Here is a 13,463-nt window from a genome sequence, read left to right on the forward strand (position 1 = left end):
AGAGCCCTTCACAGGAGCAAGTGTGAGAGGGCCCAAAGGGCCCATGAGCACTTGTATCACACTAAGGTAGTATCAAGCACTGTGCAAATATAGAATACATCTTGTATTGCTTGTTTATTTCTCCCACACAAACCATCCATGCAGATTGATGTTACTTAGTTGACTTAAAGCAAGGGGATGCCAAACTCTTATTACTTTGGAGAATGGTGTGGATTATCCAAAGAAATATTTCTACTTCCACCCGTTCCCCACATCATATCTCACGTATTTACCCTATATGCAATTTTTATAATACCTTCCACGGTCTCCTACCCTCACATTACTCATATTTACATCTTTATCACTACCCTATTCACGTTCATTCCTTCTTAATCAAATCATCCAACCACACTCTCTTTCACCCTTTGATGATTTTAGACTACCTTACTGTACTTCCTCCTTAAATGTCAATGGTCCTTATGAAACGTATCTAACCTGTTGCTTCATTGTTTTCTACTTTTTCCCCTATTCTCTCTCACTCTTTTATTCCACATCATAAGTTTTCGTAATACCACTTGCCATTTTCAACCAACCTCTATATACCAACACATCACAGTGAGTCACCTTTTCCAGCAACCATTGTTTTACAGTTACTCGCAGTTTGCAACCAGCACCGTATTACTGTATATGCCTATTTGGATACACCGGACTTAAAATATTCCGGACATCTTCATCTTTCACCAGCTTCAACTCTGTCTCACTATTAGACTCTTACTTTTTCTTGCATAACCTCTTGCCTTACTTCCCAGTCTTGTTGTCGGTCTCCCTAACCTAACACACATCTTACTCACCCATCCTCTTAGTCAGCTATGAAATACTAACCTGTGGCTGAGAAATCCTGTGCCATCAACATCTTGGTCATAATTTCTACGTTCATGAGAGCGTGGTCGCCTCGCCTCACCTCTTTATCCAACTTGGTCGCCAACTCCGAGGAATGGAAGGTCTTGTATCTGCCCACTGATTTCAGGTTGTACAGTTCTCGGAAAATACCACTCTCTGCTGTCTATGGGTTCAAGTATTATTAGTGGCAGCAGAGTTAATAATAATAATGATAATAATAATAATAATAATAATAATAACAATAATTTTTAAAAATGATAATCATACAATTTGTTTTTGTCTCAACACGAGTATTATGTTATGGGGTTAGTCTAACACAGCGTTTCTTAACCAGAGGGCGCTAGCACTCCCAGGGGGTACTGAAATCAAGTGTGGGGAGTGCTGGGAAATGCCATATTATTGTGTGTGTGTGTGTGTGTGTGTGTGTGTGTGTGTGTGTTTTATTGATTTTGCTTAATATTGTCATCCTTGATTACGAGCAACAAAGAGAAGCGAACGAGCAATGTTTACTCACAGTCAAGTTTGAAAATGAGCGGCCCTGCCTGACCTAACCATCAGGTTAAGCAGAACCTAATACCTTTACTCCTACGTGAAGTAGAGTTGAAATTCTTTCTGTATGTGATACAATCATTCGATAAATTTGGTTATCCACTAAAAACTCACCCATGAAGACGTAGGAACCTCTTGGAATATCGAGTTTTCCAAGGGAGTGTTCGGCTTTAATCGGTGAACGTCTCAATTATGAAATGAAAATAAAAACTATTTCCCGTCAACACTGTTCTCTGGCGTCAGCTGTAGCAATTACTGTAATTATCAGAGATTCCTCCTATAATTTTACACTAACGTTTTTGTTGTGTTTTGATGTTTATGTCACCATGGAAAAAGAACCCATTTCTGGCTTTCATCATCTTATCAATAACCAAGTCTTTATCGTTTCGATTTTGTTGACACGGCAGGTTGGCAGTAGATACTGCATGTATGTGTGTGCGTGGGTGAGTGAGTGGGTGGGTGTATATGAGAGAACGTCTTTCATTGCAGTATACTGTATTAATTTTTCGTTGTTCAGCTGCCACCATGAAGAAATAATATATGAGGGAAACAGTGATAACAAGGCTTTCACCGGCTCGTCACCTGCTCACAGTGCACGCTTTACTGATATTTTATTTTTGGAGAATTGATAAAGCAATTTGTCAAACAGTAATTCATTTTACTTTACTTTATCATTGAAATAGTGTAGCAACTGTGATAGTGTAGCAACTGTAGTCTCAGTAAGCAGATGTAAGGGAGTGCTGGACTGTGAGACCTTACTGTAGTGGGTGCTGAAATCGGAAAAGATTGAGAAACGCTGGTCTAATAAATTCCAGCAATAACGTGAGCGTGCTCCACTACTCCCTGAGCGGTCTTGTCTCAGCAATTTAACCTAACCAACAATATACCAGTAATCGTAGTACGAAAAAATAATGGTGGTATTAATACTAAAAATGATAATGATGATGATGATGATGATAATAATAATAATAAATAAATAACTGTAATAGCTGTCTCGTCCTTCAAATATTACACTTGCCATAAATGTTATTTTATCTTCTTGTATTTTTGAGGTTTGCACTTAATTATGGCATGATGAACTGAGCTTAACTAGTATCTAAATGATATCTGACATGGATGCTTTCAGTCATATATATATATATATATATATATATATATATTTGGAGGCATACAAGGTGGAAAGCTATGGCACATTTTCCTTCATTTATTTTCTTATGTAATGTACAGTTTCTATTTGTCGTAAAATTTTTCGGTGGTCTTTTCGGAGTTCCTTCAGTTCTCCAAATGGCAGCGACTTTTCAGAACTATCTTGTTCCATGTTCAGGCTGGATCTTATGGTTCTGTGATGGTTGACTGAAGATATTTCCCCCCTATAGAGGGAACCGGGCCCTTGTTTGGCCCAGTCAAAGATGTGTGGCTCCACGCCAGTGGCGTCAGGATAACTTAACTCTCTAAGTGTCAGTCACGCAATTCACGTGCTATGTGGATTGTTCTAAAGATGTTCAGTCACTCGAATCGCATTCCTAAGCACAAAAAAAATAGCCAAAAATTAAGTTTCAGGTGGATTTGCGTCAAATTTTGACGCATCGTAGCGAATGCAGTGCTTTCCAATGGTAAGGCATTGGCAACACTTAGCTGCCTCACGGGGCCCAGCACGTAGTGATAAGCCTCAGTTTCTTCCAAGCAGCCAGGCGGTGAGGTTGCGTTGAGTGTACTGTCCCTTTAAACTCCTACTACTTCTCCCCCTTCTGCCCAAGCCGAAGCCCCTATGGACTCAGTGTGATAATGCAATATTTGTGAGCATATTTGTATGTGATATTGTCAATGGAACAGATATATGTCACGAAAAGGAATTTTGTCCGTTATCAAGCATTAGGCTTAGAGGCGATATGCGTGGTCACTGTTGCAGGGTTTCACCTCTCGCCCTCTCCAAGGCCGTATGGCATGACTACAAATACGTATATAATGAAGCTAATGCCTAAACTGTATTTTGTGTGAAAGATATTGTGGCTGGCTTGGTGAAATTATGGAACCATAGTATGGAATGGGGCAGGCATCACATACAGTTTTTATAGTCGGGAAGGAAGAATTAGAGGTGTTTAGGGATGGAATTATTGTGATTCTGATAGGGAAAATGCGTATGGAATTGTGTGAAATATACGTCAAACATGCTGCGGGTGTTCGTGAAGGAGTGTGGTGTGTGCCAATACAATACAGTCGCAGCGAGTGTTCACAGAGAAATATTTCATGCATTGACTGACTTAGCTAAAACAAAGTGCAAGTCTCAGAGACAAGAAATATGCCACAGCCACATATAAATACGTATGTCGTGCAGCGAATGTTCGTGGAGAAATCTACTGTGTGCATCGCATGTGTTTTAGGGAAATGTATCGCAAGGAGAGAAGAAAATACGCCACAGCCACACACACACACACACACACACACACACACACACACACACACACACACACGCTCACACACTACATAACTCCACATCTTCAAGCTACTGCCAGCATCTCAACACCTCTGGAGGAAGTGAGTTATCCGTATTTTGCTGATCTGTATATTGACCTATTTCTATACTTCAATATTTTTTACACAAATAAGTAATGTTTTTTACATACACACATATGAGATGGAAGAAAGTTCAGCGTCATTATCAGAACTTAACCAAAAGACTAGTGGTCATGTCGAGTTTCTGACAGCACTATCAAAAACCTTATGATATTTTACGTGTATACTTTGAGTAAAAAAAGAAAATAATAAAACGTAACGAGCGAAAATATGTAGCAGTGGGTGAGGCAGGGAAAGAATGTTTTTTATCTCGCGTGCGGATGAGGAAGAGTATTCAACGTTTATCGTCCAATTATTCCAAAACTATTGGACGTATCGATTTCCCATAAGAACCATGATAAAGAGCAGTAAATTCTACGTATATTCATTTGCAGAATAAAAGCTTCTGGGAGCATTTTCTGTTGGAAAAGTTGGGGGAACAGACTGTTTCGGTAAAGTCGAAAGCGCTCGGAGTAATCTCACTTTGTTGGACAATTGCTCGAAAACTATTGGACGTATCGATCTCTATAAGAACCATGATAAAGAGCAGTAAATTCTACGTTTGTACAAGACATAACAATGTAATATGTATGACAAGAATTTGTTGTTATGTAGGCGAGAATATTGCGTATGCTGCGCGCACATCACGAAAGTGATGTACGGACGTGAGTTCCCAGTCGTTTTTGGCGATTTACTCGAGAACTATGAGGCGTATTGAAACCAGTATTAGGTCATCAGAAAGCTGGTAAAAATTCTGCATAACATTATGCAATAAAAACATAACATGTGCGAGAAAAAATCAGTTTTAGAGCTCCTTGATTTTTTTCAAAAATGGCTTTCAGTTTTTGGCTATTTTCTCCAAAACTACAAATCGTATCAACACCGGATTTGTCTCTTTAGAAAGCTGATGAAATTCTCTATCAAAACTTTTAATAACATTTTCCTGTGCGATGGAAAAAATTCGAATGATGATGTTGGGAAGTGAACGTGATGTAGCGAAATCTTTATTCATGGCCACCTAATGTTGTTTTATTCGTGTTTTCCTGTTTTTTTTGTGGTGCTTATCAGCTAGAACAAATATCGTTGAATAAGATGACATAAGTTTCATGGCAGTATATTGATGTTTGGGTAGCGAAAATAAGGATAGAATACGTGTTATTTGCCGCGCACGGGCAGCCGGGCCGGGCAGCTTCACAGAAAAAATCATAAGCCAGAAACTTACTGAAACTTTCCGTGCGCGAGAGGGTTAAGTGGGCAGAGGTGCGCGTTGCACAGATTCAATGATGATAGTCAAGGGGACAGCAGCAAAAACACAGGCTGCAGCATTACGCAGTGCAAGGTAGGGGCCGGCAGTAGAGAGGTTCTGAGATACATCTGGATTAGGGCAGGGAAGGCACGCTGTGACAAGGCAGCACAGGAAGTTGTGTAGCAGAGGGAATGGCATATCCGCATTGCAAATCTCACATTCATAGGTAGAATCATCGGTAGGAATGAGGATTTCACAGCGGTATTTATAACCCAGTTTGAGACAGTGGATACGAAGTATGGTGATGCTGAGGGAATGTGTGGCAGGAAGAGCCACATACTGGGTGGCCATGGCAAACCATGTAGTGTAAGGGGAGCCTTGCAGGACATAGGAGACATGATTAGCCCACCTGAAAAGAGGAGACTGGGCACATAATATCCTGTTTCACTTGGGAGAAGCTGTTTAGGATGTGGAAATCTATTTGGCAGTGCAACACATGGCCTCGGAGTCCCCAGAGGAGGGAGGACCATAAATGCCCCCACCTTCTGCCCCTCTCCCGGTGACAACTGGAGCTACCTAGAACCACTGTCTGACTCTCTTCTTCATTTCTGCAACATTCGCAGCCTTTCCTCTAACTTTCGCTCTGTTGAGCATCACCTCTCCTTTTCTAAACCTCACCTGCTTTTTCTGAGACTCAGCTGTCTGAGGCAACTGACAACAGACCCTTTTCTGTATCCTCCTACTTTCTCTATACTCATTTCAAAGCCAACAGTGGCTGTTGCTCATATATACACAACGACTAATCTTGCTCTCGTGTTCCTGAACTCAATTCTTTTGAATTCTCTACACTTTGGCTTCGGCTTTCCTGTCATCCTCTGACTAAATACATCTGCGCTGTTTACTTATCTTCTAATTCTACTATCAAAAATTCTTTGACTATCTTACTTCTACAATGGAACACATTATATCCATTTCTCCTTTCTCTGAAATCTCCATTCTACGAGATTTCAATGTTCATCACCACCTTTGTCTCTCCTCTCCATTCACTGATCCACCTGGTGACCAAGCCTACGCCTTTTTTATCCTTAACCCGCCGCATCCCATCGACGTATGGGTACGTTGCAACATTTTGCATTTGCCAGTTCCGATGACGTACTAGTCCGTCATGCAATTGCAAGGTCCCTAATTTGCACAATTTTCAATTTTCACATGTGATTTTTCGTACATATACACGGGACACTTTCCTCTATTCCTCTACAAGATGCCAAGCAGGGACAATGCCTTACACCGCATAACCTCCCCCTCCCCCCCCCGCACGCCATTGTCTCGGCATAACACCTGTTACCAGTGACCTGGCCAATAAAGACATTCAGGGCCACAGTGTTTCCCCAATCGATGACAATGTGGAGGACAAAGTTTACATATCATTAGAGGAAGAAACAGTCAGAAATGATGATCAGGTAATGTGGCAAAAGAAGGTCAGGTATGGTGATGAGTTAGTAAGTGAAACAATGCTTATAATGCCTATATTACTGTTTGAAAACCAATATACTCTCGTACTACATATAAATTCGTACCAAGTAAATAAATAAATACTGTTTATGAGTGATGTGAAATAGTTACCCACCCAAAGAACTCGTTTTCTTTGGTGCCAGCCTGTTAGAAAACCCAGTCAGGTAAGGAGGTACTGTTACCTGGATCGAGTATTTTAAACCTCAGGTGAGCGATTTCTCTATGAAATTTCGATGTTTCTCACCAAAAGCGGAGGTTTTAGCTAAAAAAAAAAAAAAAATGAAAATACCTCAGGATTGGGGGGTGTCGGAGGTGCGAAACAGCTCGGGACGTGACGGGTTAATGACCTAGAGCAGCTTGTACAGCACCCTAACCGTATCCCTGACCGCCTTGGAGAGAGCTCCAACATACTTGACCTCTTCCTTACAACTAATCCTTCTGCATAAACTGTTAATCTGTTCTCTCCACTGGGCTCCTCCGGTCACAACCATATCACATTAACATGTCCTATTGCTCCGGTATGGCCTGTGGACCCTCCAAACTAATGTTGTCTGTGGCACTTGGAGCTGCGGATTGGGAGGCCCTCAGGCAGTACTTCTAGGATTTTCCCTGGAATGATTATTGCTTCCATGGCCGGGAACCATTTGAGTATGCCTTGTGCATTACGGAGGTTATTCTCTCGGGCAAGGAAGCATACTTTCCTTTCTCATATCCTTTGACTAATGCAAGAAAGCCTTGGTTTAATCACACTTGTTCTAATGCTGTCCACAACAAGAATTCTTCCCGCTTCTTCTGGCACCTTGACAAAAACCTTTCTAACAACTTAACCTCATCACCCTTCCCTCCTCTTTTCTGCTCTGATGGCTCTGTAACTATTTCTTCTACTGATAAAGCAGATCTCTTCCCTCAGACTTTCTCTTCCAATTCCACCTTAGACGATTCCGATGCTGTTCCTCAGTCACTTCCCTCTTCTGACTTCTTCATTGCTGACATTAAAATTTCTTCAGCTGAAGTATTTTCTACCATCACAGGCCTCAATACAGTACTAATAAGGCATATGGGCCTGATGGAGTCCCTCCTGTTGTTCTCAAGAACTGTGTTTCTGTGCTTACACCCTGCTTAGCCAAACTCTCTCGCCTTTGTCTATCAACCTGTACCTATCCTTCTTGCTGGAAGTTTGCTCTCATTCAGCCAGTCCCAAAGAAGGGTGACCATTCCCAACCCTCTATCGCCCAAATGCTTTAACATCCTGTGTCTCAAAAGTTTTCGAGTCAATTCTTAGTAGAACAATTTTAAAGCATCTTTCCTATCACAACTCTATTTCTGATCATCAGTATGGGTTCCGTCAGGGATGCTCCACTGGCGATCTTCTCACCTACCTTTCAGACTCCTGATCATCCTCCTTTCGGGACATTGACAAAAGTTTTGTCATTGCACTTGACATCTCAGAGGCTTTTGATCGGGTCTCCCATAAATCTTTAATTTCCAAACTGCCCTCTTACGGTTTCTATCCTTCTATCTCTGCCTTCATCTCTAGCTTCCTTTCTGGTCGTTCTATAGCCGTTGTTGTAGACGGCCATCGTTCTTCTCCTCGATCTATTAACAGTGGCGTTCCTCAGGGCTCTCTCCCATCACCAACTCTGTTCCTTTTATTCATCAATGAACTTCTATGCTGTACATCTAACCCTATCCACTCATATGGTGATGACTCCACCCTTCACCTATCCATTCGGTTCCCGCAGCGTCCATCTCAGCAGTTACTTCAGCAAACAAGGATGAGGCTATGGCACACCTAATGTCTAACTTGGCTCGTATCTCTGACTGGGGTAAAAATAATCAGGTTGTTTTTAATGCATCAAAGACTCAGTTTTTACACCTATCAACCTGACAAAATCTTCCACAGGTATACCCACTGTTTAATAATATTCAACTTAATCCTGCATCATCCTTGAAAATACTTGGGGTTTCATTTACCCGGGACTTATCTTGGAAAGATCATATTACATCTCTTGTAAAATCTGTTTCCAAGAGATTAGGTGTGTTAAGCCAACTCTGTTCCTTCTTTACCCCTGCACAATTGTTGACTCTATACAGAGAGGTTTATCTGCCCCCGTGTGGAGTACAACTTTCTTGTGTGGGGAGGCTCCCCACATACAGCTCTTCTCAAAAGGGTGAAGTCAAATGCTTTTTCATCTCATTAACTCTCCTCCTCTTACTGACTCCCTTCAACCTCTGTCTCTTCGCCGCACTGTTGCATCTTTATCTCTTTTCTATTGCTACTTCAATGGTCACTACTCCTCTGAACTGTCTGCATGCATTCCTCCACCTCTACGACGGGGCACATCGCGCCCGTCTAGCAGCAAACTCTCATCCCTTTTCTGTCCAACTCTCTATTGCAAGAGTTAACCATCACTCCCAGTCCTTTATTTATGGAACAGGTCAACTCTGGAACTGTCTCCCTCTGTCTGTATTTCCTGCTTCCTATGATCTCTAGTCTTTCAAACGCAGTGTATCCAGGCATCTTGAAATGATCGGATCTTGAATTTGTCTCTCTCTTGTATTTTGTTTTTCTCTTGGAAGGAACAATAATTGTGGGCTCACGGCCTTTGGTTCTTTCTTCCTTCCATTAAAAAAAAAAATCACTGGCGTGTCTAGCAGCGATGTCTGCCTTCTCATTCCCAGAGGATGCCGACATGGCTGGGAACCTAGGGCAAGGTGATGGATCCGCCTGCAACAACAATCGCATATGCAGAGTTGACGATGTTAGGGATAAGTCTTTTACTCTCAGAATGTTGTGGCTGGTGAAGAGTGTGGAGCGCTGAGAGGGAGTCTGTGTGGATGATGATGGAGGTGGTTGATGGAGTAGCATGAGCATCCTTAAGCATTTCAGCAATGACAATGAGTTCAGTCTACAGGGGTGAGGCACCGTCATCCACCCTGATGCCATATGCCCGATCCCCACAGACAAAGGTTACCCCAGCCCCTTGTGGAGCAACAGAGCCAACGGTGGAATAAGAGACGGTGGCAGGCATGGAGAGGAAAGCTATACACTGCAGTCCCTCCTGGCATAGCTGGTGAATAGGTGTTCGAGTTTTATCAGAGGAATGAGGGAAAACGAACATAAATGGAGGTGAAAACCAAGGTAGAGGGGGGCAGCAAGTGGAGATAGGCAGATTAGAGTCCTGTAAGAAGTAGTGGTCGATGCCGAATGTATGAATGGCATGTGCTGTACTGTGAACCCAGCTGTGAGTAATCAGGTCAGGTTGAAGACTGGTAGCAGCCCTGGTGCATGGCAGAAGTGGGAGGGGGGACTCGGTATGCTCCAGTTTGGCAGCAAGCCCATCAACCCTTGCCTGAATACGGTGGTACAAGGATTTCACATGCATTCAAGGCAAAGATTGCATAGGTGTGTCCACATAGGGGAACCAATCTTGATACAGAGTCCCCCATTTTGAACCACCTCGAGCTTATCAATCAGTGGGGCACGTAAGATCGGGAGAACAGGGCCACAGTAGTCCATGAGGGATCATATGGCCTGGAAATAAAACAGACAAAGGACTCTGTAGGATGCACCCTTACCATTCCCTGCCAGGGCTCGGAGCACACTCAGTCACAGTTTAGTCCTCTCCCTGAGGTAACTGATTTTGATCTGAAAGGAAAGCTGAGAATCGAACCACACAACTAGGTAGATGTGAGTGATGACTTACTGGATCGGTGTATCACCAAGGTGTATTGGTCAGGGGGAGGGGACAAGATTGATACAGTCATGATGGAGGTGAGACAAGGCTCTTTGGACATTATCATGATATGGGAGATGATGGACAACAAGGGCCAAGTCATCAGCATAACATAGAAAGTGCACTTCTGGCCCGAGGTCAATGCATAAAAGGCACTCGACAAGGGCATTAAAAAGGGTCGGACTAATAACGCTGCCCTGAGGTGTGCCAAGGAAATGTCTTTGAGCAGAGGAGACATGGCCCTGGAAGTGGACCACAGTCTCATAATCTTCAAAAAATATTTGTGAGTCCGCAGAGGTATCACGCGTGTACACCCTTGCGGGGGAGGCCAGTCAGTATACCCACCAGGCAGGTGAATTCAAAGGCTTATTCCAAGTCGATGAAAAGGGCTAACCTTTTACACTATCATACTGTATTTTAGAGAAAAAGGTGGCACGGCACTCCGTTGTCCCCTTGCTCCTGGAGAAGGGAAAGAGATGGCTATGGGGAGGGGGACTGCACCACAACAATTGGCGATGGACCATCCTCTCAGCTGAATTGCAGAGGCAGCTGAGAAGTGAGATCAGTGTGTAAGAACCAGAGTCATTAGGTTTTGGGATAGACTGGATGGCTGCCAACTTCTGATGAGCAGGGAGTTTACCCAGCTCCCATTAGCAATTTTATAATGTGAGGAAGGCCCCCTTGGCAGCTGGACCTCTATAGGCCAGCATGGAATATGTAATCTCGTTCAACCCCGGGCCAGTGTCAGTGCTGGTTTTGAGGGCATGTGTGCGGCAACAATGATGGCTGTGTGGTCATGATGCAGGGTTTCCTGCCGAAGGCATGCGTAGTCTGGGAGCTGGATGAGAGAGGTTTGCTGGGTGAAGACTGCAGCTAACCTCTCCGCCAAACCATGGGGGTCCGGGTGAGAAGGGAGGTGAGTCAGGGGAGGGGGGAGGGGAGACCACCCTCACTCGTTTCCAAAGTTGCCCCGAACTCATGTTGGCGTCAAGAGACCGGCACCAATCAAGCCACTTGTCCTCTTTGAAGTGGGCTTTCTCCATAATTGCATTTTTTTATATATATATATATAGATAATGAATGATGGAAAAACAAAGAAAAAAAAAATAAGTTCATGTGCCTATAGGCATCCTCCATTCATAAAATATTTATAACAACTGGATTTAAATTGAAGTGGATTAAATGTTTGTGGGAAACAACTCCTAGGAAGTGAATTTCAGAGAGTAGTAGTTCTGGGGATAAATGAATTTTGATAAGCAGAGGTTCTGCACTGCGGGGTAGAGAATGTGAGTTCATGGGCGCTCCCAGCTGCCTGAGTATTTCGAGAGAAAATGTGAAGGGGAGGCACAGTTGAAGCCAGTTCGTCAGAGCACTTACGGTAAAAACATCGATAAAATAATGCTAAGGAAGCAACATCTTTACATAGGAGGAAGGTCCTGCATAATGGCAGGATTATTGATTAATCTAATGGCTTTACTTTGAATTTTGTCCAACTGCCTCAGTGCAACTGCTCCACATCCACTCCACAGTGGCGAACAGTATTCGAGCTGAGAACGCACATGACTTTTGTATATTGTGGCCATCTGCCCGTCAGTGAAGAACTCACGAACTCTATACTTAAGTCCAATTTTTTGGAAGCATTTTTAGCAAGGGATTTAACATAAGCTGTCCAGCTTAGGTTGGGGTTTAGAGTAACACCTAGGATATCAATTGTAGTGGATATGGGAATATTGACATCATTAAAAATTATGTGAGAGTCTGAGGGATTCTTTCTGTTAGAGAAATTAATGTATTTAGTTTTCTGAGCATTGAATTAGACCAGTTTTGTTTGTCCCCATTGATTAATTTTAGAAAGGTCCTGGTTCAGAGAAATTGCTGTTTATTTAGGAATTTATAATATTAAATTGTGTAATGGAGGTATTAAATGTGAAAGAACTATGAAGGGTCGAGTCATCAGCATATGAGTGTATTGGGTTGTGAGTGACAGATAGGTCATTTATATGACTGAGAAAGAGGGTTGGCACCAATCTGGTCCCTGAGGTATGCCAGCATTTATGGAATGAAACTGAGAATAAATTCCATCTACCATGACCCATATTTTGCTTTTATGAAGGTATGAAGAAGTTAGGGGAACCAGTGATGCAAGGCCATAGTGTGACATCTTAGACAATAAGGCCCGGTGTCATACTCTGACAAATGCCTTTGATATATCAAGTGCTATTGTGTGTGTTTCACCGTGCTGGTCTATTGTTTTGTTAATATGATGGGTAAGAAGGCAAAGAATGTCTACTTGTCTAAATCCATACTGCCAATCACTGATTAATTTATTGATTTCTAGATGCTTGATTATGTGTTTGTTAATTAGTGTCTCAAAAACTTTACCGAGAGTGGAAGTTACTGCAATTGGTCTATTGTTTGGTGGATCAGAAGTTGCCCCCTTCTAGGGACAGGATGGGTATTTGCTTCTTTCCAAGAGGCTGGAAAACTTGAGGTATGGATGCATAAGCGGAAAAATTTTGCCAATACAGGAGCCAACACTGAGGAGCAATTTTTAAGTACTATTGTAGGAATTTCATCTGGACCAGCAGCTTTGTCTGCTGAGAGATTCTGTAATACAGCTTGTACATATCTGGTGTGAATCATGAAAGGAGGTATTTGAGGGGAATCAAAATCAAGTACAGGATTACTGTGATTTTCTGTATTTAAGGTTAAGTTTGTTGCAAAAATGTCGACAAGAAGTTTGGCTTTTCCACGTGGGTCACTTACTAGACTTCCGATAGGGGACTGTAAAGGTGGAATGGAAGAGGTGGTAGTGAAGTTAGTTTTGAATGAATTAAGGGCTGACCAGAATATTTTGTTATCAATTGGGTTGTTTAGTAGTTTGTTAGCCTGTCTATGTAGAAAGCTTGATTTAGAAAGATTGATAATAGTTTAGGCATGGATTCTGATATTTTTTTAATAGTTAAAGGCTTCTTTGGTTTTGGTTC

The sequence above is a fragment of the Coenobita brevimanus genome, chromosome 40 (assembly GCF_032717465.1).
Source record: "Coenobita brevimanus isolate Jiangsu-jjx chromosome 40, ASM3271746v2, whole genome shotgun sequence".
NCBI lineage: Eukaryota > Metazoa > Arthropoda > Malacostraca > Decapoda > Coenobitidae > Coenobita > Coenobita brevimanus.